The sequence below is a fragment of the Portunus trituberculatus genome, chromosome 3, assembly GCF_017591435.1.
Source record: "Portunus trituberculatus isolate SZX2019 chromosome 3, ASM1759143v1, whole genome shotgun sequence".
Lineage (NCBI taxonomy): Eukaryota > Metazoa > Arthropoda > Malacostraca > Decapoda > Portunidae > Portunus > Portunus trituberculatus.
In genome coordinates this window covers 5,171,870-5,182,028 of record NC_059257.1, presented here as the reverse complement: position 1 = coordinate 5,182,028, position 10,159 = coordinate 5,171,870, and the positions used below count along the sequence as shown (strand labels likewise).

At 39.2% G+C, this 10,159-nt stretch overlaps 1 protein-coding gene across 3 annotated transcripts in view; it reads left to right on the top strand.

Annotated features, from left to right (window-relative positions):
• The first annotated feature begins 6,660 nt into the window (after nucleotides 1–6,660).
• Nucleotides 6,661–10,159, top strand: part of LOC123508948 (protein lethal(2)essential for life-like) — a 21,485-nt gene continuing 17,986 nt past the window's right edge. The window contains exons 1-2 of one of the 3 annotated variants that reach the window (XM_045263008.1): nucleotides 6,661–6,772; nucleotides 9,479–9,502. The gene's annotated coding sequence lies outside the window, so the exon portion shown is untranslated. Of the gene's footprint in view, nucleotides 6,773–9,468; nucleotides 9,503–10,159 lie in introns of all 3 variants that reach the window. The other 2 variants (XM_045263018.1, XM_045263002.1) reach the window with 2 other exon arrangements.

Below are 10,159 nucleotides of genomic sequence, written 5' to 3'. Positions count from 1 at the left end.
GAAAAAGAAAAAAAAGTGGAAAATAAAGAGACGGAAAAATAGAAAAACAATTAAACAGGCGCGAAAAATAGGAAAAAAAAGCAAAATAAAGAAAATAGAATAGACGCAAAAAAAAAAAAAGTAAAAATTGAAAAAAACGGAAAAGAATAAATTAAACAGGCAGGAAAATAGAAAAAAAGGAAAAGATAAGAAAAAGAATGGAAAAGAAAATGTAAAGAAATCAGACCATTTTTCTTTTTCACCTCCAAAATATTTTCTCTTAATTTCCTTTTTTTTCTATCTTCATTTATTCATTTTTTTCCATTTCTTTAGCAACCTTTCTCTTTTGCCTCGATTTCTCTATCTTTTCCTTGCATTTTCTTTTCTTTTCCTCTTCCTTCTGTCAATTCTCTTCTTTCTTCTCAGTTTTCCTCTTTCCTTCTTTATTTTCCTTGATTCATTTTCCTCTTAATTTTCTTACATTCTTTTCTTCCTTTGTTTTCATTTTTCTTCCCTTCAAAACATTCTCCTTTTACTCTTTTTTTCTTTTCTCTTTTTCTTTCTTTCTCTTCTTATCTCTTATTCTCTTCATTTTTCTTCATATGCCAATTTTCTTTTTTTCTTTTTCTCTTTCTCTCCTTTCTCTCTTTCTTCCTCCTCCTATCTCTTATTTTCTTTGTTTTCCTTTGTCAATCTTCCCTTCTTTTCTTCTCTTTTTCTTTTTCTTCCTATCTTTCTTCCTTTTTTTCAATCACTTATTCTCTTCATTTCCTTTTTCTCCATCTTTTCTTTTCCAATTCGAATTTTCTTCCTCCTTTTCATTCTTTTCATTCCGTCTCGTCTCAAGAAATAAATAAATGAAAAAAAAAACTATCAATATATTTTTTTCTAAAGTGATTGGATATATTTTTTGAAAGAATTCAGTAATTTTGACCATTTTTGACCATTTTTGACCATGTTTTTCCTCTTCGGTTTCTCTCTATCTCTTATTTATCATTTTCTTTCTTACTTTCTCCTCCTTTAGCTTTGAATTATCACCACTTTATCACTATTATCTCTCTCTCTCTCTCTCTCTCTCTCTCTCTCTCTCTCTCTCTCTCTCTCTCTCTCTCTCTCTCTCTCCACGTCTTAGTAATAGCGAAGATTAGCAGGTCATCAAATTCTCTCTCTCTCTCTCTCTCTCTCTCTCTCTCTCTCTCTCTCTCTCTTGAGGGGGCGGAAGAGGGAGAAAGTGATGCACCACAGAGAAAAAAAAAGAAGATGGGCAGGTGATGGGCAGGTGGGGAAGGGGGGAGGGGGGAGGGAAGGGGAAGGAGAGGGGGAGGTGATGGGGGAACGTGCTTGACCAGGGCCGTTTGCACTCTTAATGGGAGGAGGAGGAGGAGGAGGAGGAGGAGGAGGAGGAGGAGGAGGAGGAGGTATGTGATGGAAGAAAAATATCGAAAAAAAAAAATGAGTGTAATGGAATATGAACGAAAGAGAAGAAGAAGAAGAAGAAGAAAAGGAAAAGGAAAAGAAAAAGACGAAGACGAAAAAGAACAACAACAACAAAAAGAAGAAGAAAAAAGAAGAAAAAGAAAAAAAAAAGATGGTGTGTGGAAGGAAATAGAGATTGATGTACAGAAGAATGAAAAAAAATAGGAGGAGGAGGAGGAGGAGGAGGAGGAGGAGGAGGAGGAGGAGGAGAGGAAGTGAGAGCATGTTGAAGGTGTAAATAATGTGAACTGACGTGAATGTAAAGTAAAGAAAACGGAGGTGATGAAATGAGGGAGAGGAAGAGAAATGGAGAAAGAAAAACAAAATGAAAACAGAATGGAACAAAGAAAAAGGAAAATAGACGAAGAGAAGATAAAATGAAAAAAAAAAGAAAACGAAAATCAAAAGTAAGAATAAGGCAAATAAAACTCAAATAAATGCAAAAAAAAAAAAAACTGAAAAAGAAAATGTGTAGAGGAAGATAAGGGCAAATAGAAAACGGGGTGGAACAAACAATACAAATAAAGTCAATAATAAAATAGTATCCCAATCAAACTAGAGAAAGAAAACGGGAGACTTCAAGAGAATCGCTGGTATTTTTGAGGGGAACCACACCAGAGAGGAAATTTTTTTTTATATTTTCAGACTTAACCCCTTCAGTACCATGACGCGCTTCCACATTCATTCTAGTGACTATTTGGTGATTCTATACAGCTTCAGAAACTTATGTGGGGGATTAAAGTAGTGAAGACTGTGGCCATTTATCTCCTGACTTCCATAAACCCTTCCTAATGTCAATAAAATGGTCTAATTGTACATAAATCTCAAAGTAGAAGTGTGTCTCAGTACTGAAGGGGTTAATATTATCTTTTTGCACGAATGATATAGCGTTTCGTGATTAGCAAAACGTTGTGACCATGGGAGGATCCATGGGGCGGCTACTTGGCCTCAAGCCCCGAATGTTTTCCAGGAGGCGCGGATCTGATCTGGGATGTGAGGAAAAAAGTAGTGTAAGTGTAATGTACACTGCACATTACACTGAATCTTAAAGTCTTCTCCGTGTCTTTTGTCCGCTTTGAATTGTTGGTAAGTTAAAGTAAAGAAAAATTGTTGTTTCGGTGTGCCTGGCAAAAAAAAAAAAAAAAAAAATCAACGTCTGCACCCTCGAGGCTAAGCTCCGAATTGCTTAGAATCCTAGATCTGCCCCTGGTTCTGACTGTGATGGTGTTATTCCTAATAGTAGGAACAACGTATCTACAATGAAACTGGGAGAACACTGGCCAACAGACACTTCCTCTGCCGCCATGAATGTGTCAATATTTTGTTACACATCGAGGCATAACGAACGGGGGCGTGCCGAACTGTTCGCAGTAGCCAAGATTTAAATAACCTCTAAATAGCTAAATCCTTCGGCATACCTTTCACTGGTAAACTCTGGAGCTCCTTCCTGCATCTGTATTTCCGACTTTCTACGACTTGTCTTTTAAGAGGGAGGTATCGAGGCATTTACTCCCTGATTTTGGCTGACGCTTTACCCTTTGTAGAGAGCCAGCACTCAAGTGGGCCTTTATTTATTTATTTATTTATTTATTTTTTTTTTTTGCTCTCGGCTGGCTCTCTTCCCTTCATAAAAAGTGCTCTATAGTGTGCAAATTCAGTCTTTATGTTTGCAATTTAGGTTTTATACTGAAGGCTGAAACTTTCCTGGTTATGCAGTTGATAATTGATGGAGGTTCATTACACATACAAAGTGGTGTGGGGAGACACATGGGGCAGGAGGTGAAGAATATTACTAATGCCTTCCACTGTTATTTCACCGAGTGTCATTGTGTGGGCGGTGTTTGTAGCTCACTCATGCCTTGTTGGGACCACGCCCTACATGGACTCATCCCAACAAGCGCCACCTGGAAAAGCCAACTAATGGACCTTACCTCTTCCATAAATCGTTACAAAAAATCCCTCAGATGGAGCTGCACCGAACGTTTGTTGTACTGCCACTAGCTTTAATCTAAGTAGTTTAGCACATTTGTCGTGATCATCTAACCACTAATAGTACCTCCTACCTTCCCTACCTACGCACCTTAACATTTTTCCTCCACTAGTTTTAATTTAAGTTGTTTAAAATATTTTTGTATTGATTTTCTTCCACTAATACTTTTACATACTTGTCCTAAACTCTTCCGGCTTCTCAATCTAATATTCTGATTACTAAGCGAAAAAAAATATGGTAAACAAAACTAAAAACAAAATTAAGTAGTTTTTCTATGAAGTGATAAGAATGATTATTTTGGCGAATGTACAACGTTATATTCAGAATTGTAACTTAGTAAACCAACAATGTGAAGAATAAGAAAGTACTGAGAGAGAGAGAGAGAGAGAGAGAGAGAGAGAGAGAGAGAGAGAGAGAGAGAGAGAGAGAGAGAGAGAGAGAGAGAGAGAGAGAGAGAGAGAGAGAGAGAGAGAGAGAGAGAGAGAGAGAGAGAGAGAGAGAGAGAGAGAGAGAGAGAGAGAGAGAGAGACCTAAGGTACAAATACATAAAACTAATGTGTGTGTGTGTGTGTGTGTGTGTGTGTGTGTGTGTGTGTGTGTGTGTGTGTGTGTGTGTGTGTGTGTGTGTGTGTGTGTGTGTGTGTGTAACAGTTTAATTAGGAAGACATATTGAATTAGTAAGAAAAACTCGGACATGAATAAAAATAAAAAAAAAACTGATTCTTCACGATAAAATAGTCTTCATTTGACCTCCATTTAAGTTCCTGCTCTCTCTCTCTCTCTCTCTCTCTCTCTCTCTCTCTCTCTCTCTCTCTCTCTCTCTCTGGGCGTAGTCAATGGCACATTTTGCAATTACTCTCTCTCTCTCTCTCTCTCTCTCTCTCTCTCTATTTTATTTCTTTCATTTATCACATTTTTCCTCATTTCTTTTCTCTCTCTCTCTCTCTCTCTCTCTCTCAAAATATGAAAATCTCAGTATATCAAATAAATACAAAACAACAACAACAACAACAACAACAACAACAACAACAACAACAACAACAACAACAACAACTACTACTATTATTTTTTTCCAGAAATCAAAAGTAGTAGTCACAGATATAACCTTACTGTTTCCTGCCGAGTAGTAGTAGTAGTAGTAGTAGTAGTAGTAGTAGTAGTAGTAGTAGTAGTAGTAGTAGTAGTAGTAGTAGATGGTGGTGGTGGTGGTATTAGTAGTAGTTGTAGGAAAAGTAAGTAGTAGTAGTAGTAGTAGTAGTAGTAGTAGTAGTAGTAGTAGTAGTAGTAGTAGTAGTAGTAGTAGTAGTAGTAGTAGTAAGTGAAAATAGTAAGGTTATAAATGTTTTTCTTTTTTTACTATTAATGGAAAAAGAAAAAAAACGAACGAAAAAAACTTGATTAAACACCAGGAGGAGATTCAAACAGCAAACTATCATAACAGAGACAACACCACAACACAACACCACAACACCACAACACCACAACACCACACCACCACAACAACACCACACCACACACCACACCACAACACCACAACACCACCACAACAACACCACACTCACCACACCACACCACAACACCACACACTATACCACAACACCACAACACCACAACACCACAACACACCTCACCACAACACAACACCACAACACCACACAACAACACACACTCACCACACAACACCACAACACCACAACACCACAACACAACAACACCACACCAAAACACACTATACCACACCACACCACAACAACACCACACCAGCAAAACAAACACAAGGTCGCAAACAAGACCAAACATACAAAACACCACTGCAAACACCACGAACACCATTACCACCAAATTAGAACACACACACACACACACACACACACACACACACACACACACACACACACACACACACACACACACACACATCATTTTATTTTCTAACGTTAACCAAATAAGGGAATTTTTAAGCATATAATTCTTGTTAGCGTGGGTCTCTCTCTCTCTCTCTCTCTCTCTCTCTCTCTCTCTCTCTCTGGGTGGACTTCCTCTGACATCACAACTCTCTCTTTCTCACTCTAGTCATGACGTCACCCCTATTCTCTCTCTCTCTCTCTCTCTCTCTCTCTCTCTCTCTCTCTCTCAGTCCGGCTCTCTCTCTCTCTCATCAGTCCGGCACCATCTCTCTCTTCCTCCTCTCTTATCTCCTCCTCCTCCTCCTCCTCCTCCTCCTCCTCCTCCTCCTCCTCCTCCTCCTCCTCTGTATGACATCATAACGCCCAGTAGGTTTCTCTTCCTTCTCCTCCTCCTCCTCCTCCTCCTTCTCCTCCTCCTCCTCCTCTTCCTCCTGCATAATATTACGTTTCAAAATACTTCTTAACGCATTTTTATTATCATTATTATTATTATTATTTCTATTATTATTATTATATTATTATTACTATTATTATTACTACTATCACTATTATCACCACCAACACCACTGCCACCACCACTACTACTACTACTATTACTACTGCTGCTACTACAACAACTACTATTACTACAACTGCTACTACTACTACTACTACTACTACTACAACTATCTCAATAATAGATAAACACGTGTAGGTAGATAGTGCTGAAGGAATGTCTTGCCTACACACACACACACACACACACACACACACACACACACACATTGCGTCACTTGAACATTACCTGCATACTAAGAACACGTCACCTCCTCCTCCTCCTCCTCCTCCTCCTCCTCCTCCTCCTCCTCCTCCTCCTCCATTCCCAGAACACTATTTTTCATTGCCATTTATAGAAAAGCTGAGTAAAAATTAAAAAGAAAGAATGAAATGTCTGGGAAAAGAAACGTAGGAGGAGGAGAAGGAGGAGGAGGAGGAGGAGGAGGAGGAGGAGGAGGAGGAGGAGGAGGAGAACAAAAATAACTCTTCTCGAATGTTCTGTCTTGAAAGAAAAGAAATAACAACGAAAAGTAAGACAAAATGAAGATAAGTGAAAATAAACGAGAGAGAGAGAGAGAGAGAGAGAGAGAGAGAGAGAGAGAGAGAGAGAGAGAGAGAGAGAGAGAGAGAGAAAGAGAGGGGGTGGGGGTAGTGAATGAGCATGTGTCTGTGTATGCGTCCGTCTGTCTGTCTGTCTGTCTGTCTGTCTGGTAGCTGGTAGCGGACACACACACACACACACACACACACACACACACACACACACACACACACACACACACACACACACACACATATATTGGTGTGCACGCGCGCGGCCGGTCAGTCGTCACACACCAGCCGTGCACACACCACGTCTCCGTCCCTCGCCAGTGCCTTGGTGAGAGAGAGAGAGAGAGAGAGAGAGAAATTACCTAAACTTATCTCTACCTAACTTTATTTTGCGAGATAGACTAATTATTTTCTCTAATTACACCGTGAGAGAGAGAGAGAGAGAGAGAGAGAGAGAGAGAGAGAGAGAGAGAGAGAGAGAGAGAGAGAGAAACTGACTTATCTAAACCAACCTATTCTTACCTAACCTAACCTAATCTGTTTATTTAATTGTCTTTTAATTCAGTCTTCCTATCATCCTTTATTGCTCTCTCTCTCTCTCTCTCTGGACTACTAACACAAGATTTATTTATCATTAGTAGTATTTGTAGTACTATCTTCCACGTGTGTGTGTGGGGGGAAGCTGGAAAAACTCAAAATTCATCAACTAGAACTAAAACACAGAAAATTATGAAGTGCAAACTCAAAACAAGAAAAAAAAGAAAAGAGAAATTGACAAGATACATGAAAAAAAAAACAAGATTCGATTATAATTTGTCTGTATCATCACCTGTATACTCCATTACCTGTATACACCATTACACAACACTCCTGTATTCATGCCATCACCTTCCATACATATTCAGTTGTGTCTAATTAATCATTCTCCTTGTATACCTTTCATGTTATAGTAATAGTGGTGGTGGTGGTGGTGGTGGTGGTAGCAGTAGTGGTAGTGGTGATGAGTGTTTGTGATAGAAGTTTACATCTGTGTGTGTGTGTGTGTGTGTGTGTGTGTGTGTGTGTGTGTGTACTCTGCCCGTCAGATTTTCAAGGTTTTGTCTAAATAGAGAACTGAGGAATTTGTCTGCTTTTCCTCCTCCTCCTCCTCCTCCTCCTCCTCCTCCTCCTCCTCCTCCTCCTCTTCCTCCTCCTCCTCCTCATCCTCTTTTTCTCCCTCCTCCTATTCCCCCTCCTCCTATTTTTCCTCCTCCTGCCCCTCCTCCTCCTGCTCCTCCTCGTCCTCCTCCTCCCCTTTTTTCCGCCTCCTGTTCCTGCTCCTCCTCCTCCTCCTCCTCCTCCTCCTCCTCCTCCTCCTCCTCTTCCTCCTCTTCCTTCTCCACCATTCTTCTTTCAACTTCCCTTTGTTTCCTATTCCTCCTCCTCCTCCTCTCCTTCTTCCTCTTTTGAATGATGATTAATGAATCCGACACACACACACACACACACACACACACACACACACACACACACACACACACACACACACACACACACACACACACACACACACACACACACACACACACACACACACACAGCAACAAACGGCAAAGGAGAAATGACTCTCTCTCTCTCTCTCTCTCTCTCTCTCTCTCTCTCTCTTTCCCACGCACAGACACATAAATAAAGAGATACAAACACTTACAGACAGATAAACAGAGAGACAGAAAGACAGACACACACACACACACACCCGGTAGCTCAGTGGTTAAAGCGCTGGCTTCACAAGCCAGAGGACCGGGGTTCGATTCCCCGGGCGGGTGGAGATATTTGGGTGTCTCCTTTCACGTGTAGGTGGTGTTCACCTAGCAGTGAGTAGGTACGGGATGTAAATCGAGGAGTTGTGACCTTGTTGTCCCGGTGTGTGGTGTGTGCCTGGTCTCAGGCCTATCCCAAGATCGGAAATAATGAGCTCTGAGCTCGTTCCGTAGGGTAACGTCTGGCTGTCTCGTCAGAGACTGCACCAGATCAAACAAACAGTGAAACACACACTTAACAATTGAGAAATAAATTAAACTAATAAAATAACGAAATAAAATGCAACACAACGAAATACTGTGAAACTAAAGATTATTTCACTACTTTTAACTTTTCATTTTACAATTACAAAACCATTTATTTTTACATATTTTCAAACTTACTATTTCGAAGGACATTTACGTATATGCTAAGTAAAATTAATTCCTACCTTTGCTCTTTACTAATTTAATCTTTTCACTTCATTTTACACAAGAATGAAAAAGAAAAGAAAATTTAACGTTATTATCAGAGGTGAGGTTGGGTTAGGTTAGGTACGATAATACGACAGTTACGTACGATACCACCACCACCACCAAAATACCTTCCCTTGCTTTTCACTAATTAATCTTTACTTTTTCTTACTTTAGTCAATTTACAAAAGAATAAAAAAAAAAGTAAAAGAGATCAAATGTTATTATCAAAGAGGTTAGGTGAAGTACGATAATGCGGCAATTAAGTACGATAGCCCCACCACCATCATAATGCCTTACCTTGCTCTTTACTAATTAATCTTTACTTTTTCTTACTTCAGTCCATTTACACAAGAAAAAGAAAAGAAAAAAAAAAACAATTCAGACATTATTATCAAAGAGGTTAGGTTAGGTTAGGTTAAGTACGGTAATATGGCAACAAGTACGATACCACAACCACCACCACAACTACCACCACCACCACCACCACCAACATTCCTTTCCTTGCTCTTAACTATTTAATCTTTTCACTTCAATTTTACACAAGAAAAAAAAATATTAACATTATTATTAGGTTAAGTTAGGTACGATAATATGGCAGGTGTGTACGATACCACCACCACCACTACTTAAATCCTTTCCCTTGCTCTTTACTGATCAATCTTTTCACTTCAGTCAATTTACACAAGAATAAAAAGAAAATATAAACATCATCAAGGATAGGTTAGATTAGGTTGGGTACGATAATATTACAACTTAATACGATAGCACCTTGTCACCACCACCACCACCACCACCACCACCACCGCCATCGTACAATACAGGAAGGTATCGTACGCTGCCACGCCCACCACGCCCACACCACGCTAAATCACGCCCACTGCAGCCCACCTAGACATGTTGCGCCTACGGGAAATTAGGCTCAAGGATGGCCTATGTAAATGAGAGAGAGAGAGAGAGAGAGAGAGAGAGAGAGAGAGAGAGAGAGAGAGTAGGAAATATTATAGTAACCAGAAACCTGTTTATGACAAGTCTATCTGGATCTTCACACACACACACACACACACACACACACACACACTTTAACACTTATCTCAAGGGTGTGTGTGTGTGTGTGTGTGTGTGATATACTTGTCACAAACAGGATTCTAGTTACACACACTAAATTTAACATATTAATAAACATACAAGATATAACAACAACAATAATAATAATAATAATAATAATAATAATAATATTTTCAAATGAACCCAATAAAACTAGCCCAAAAAACAGCCAATGTCGACAAAATAAACTCAAAAATCGCCCAAATATTTAAAGACTAACTAATATAGAGAAATAAACGAAAATTAATGAAAGAAAATATGACCCAAAGCAAATTAAGAGTTGTAAAGACCAAGAAAACCAACAAAATACATAAAAACACCAAAAAAAAGCAAGACCGACAAAAAAAAAAAAAAAAAAA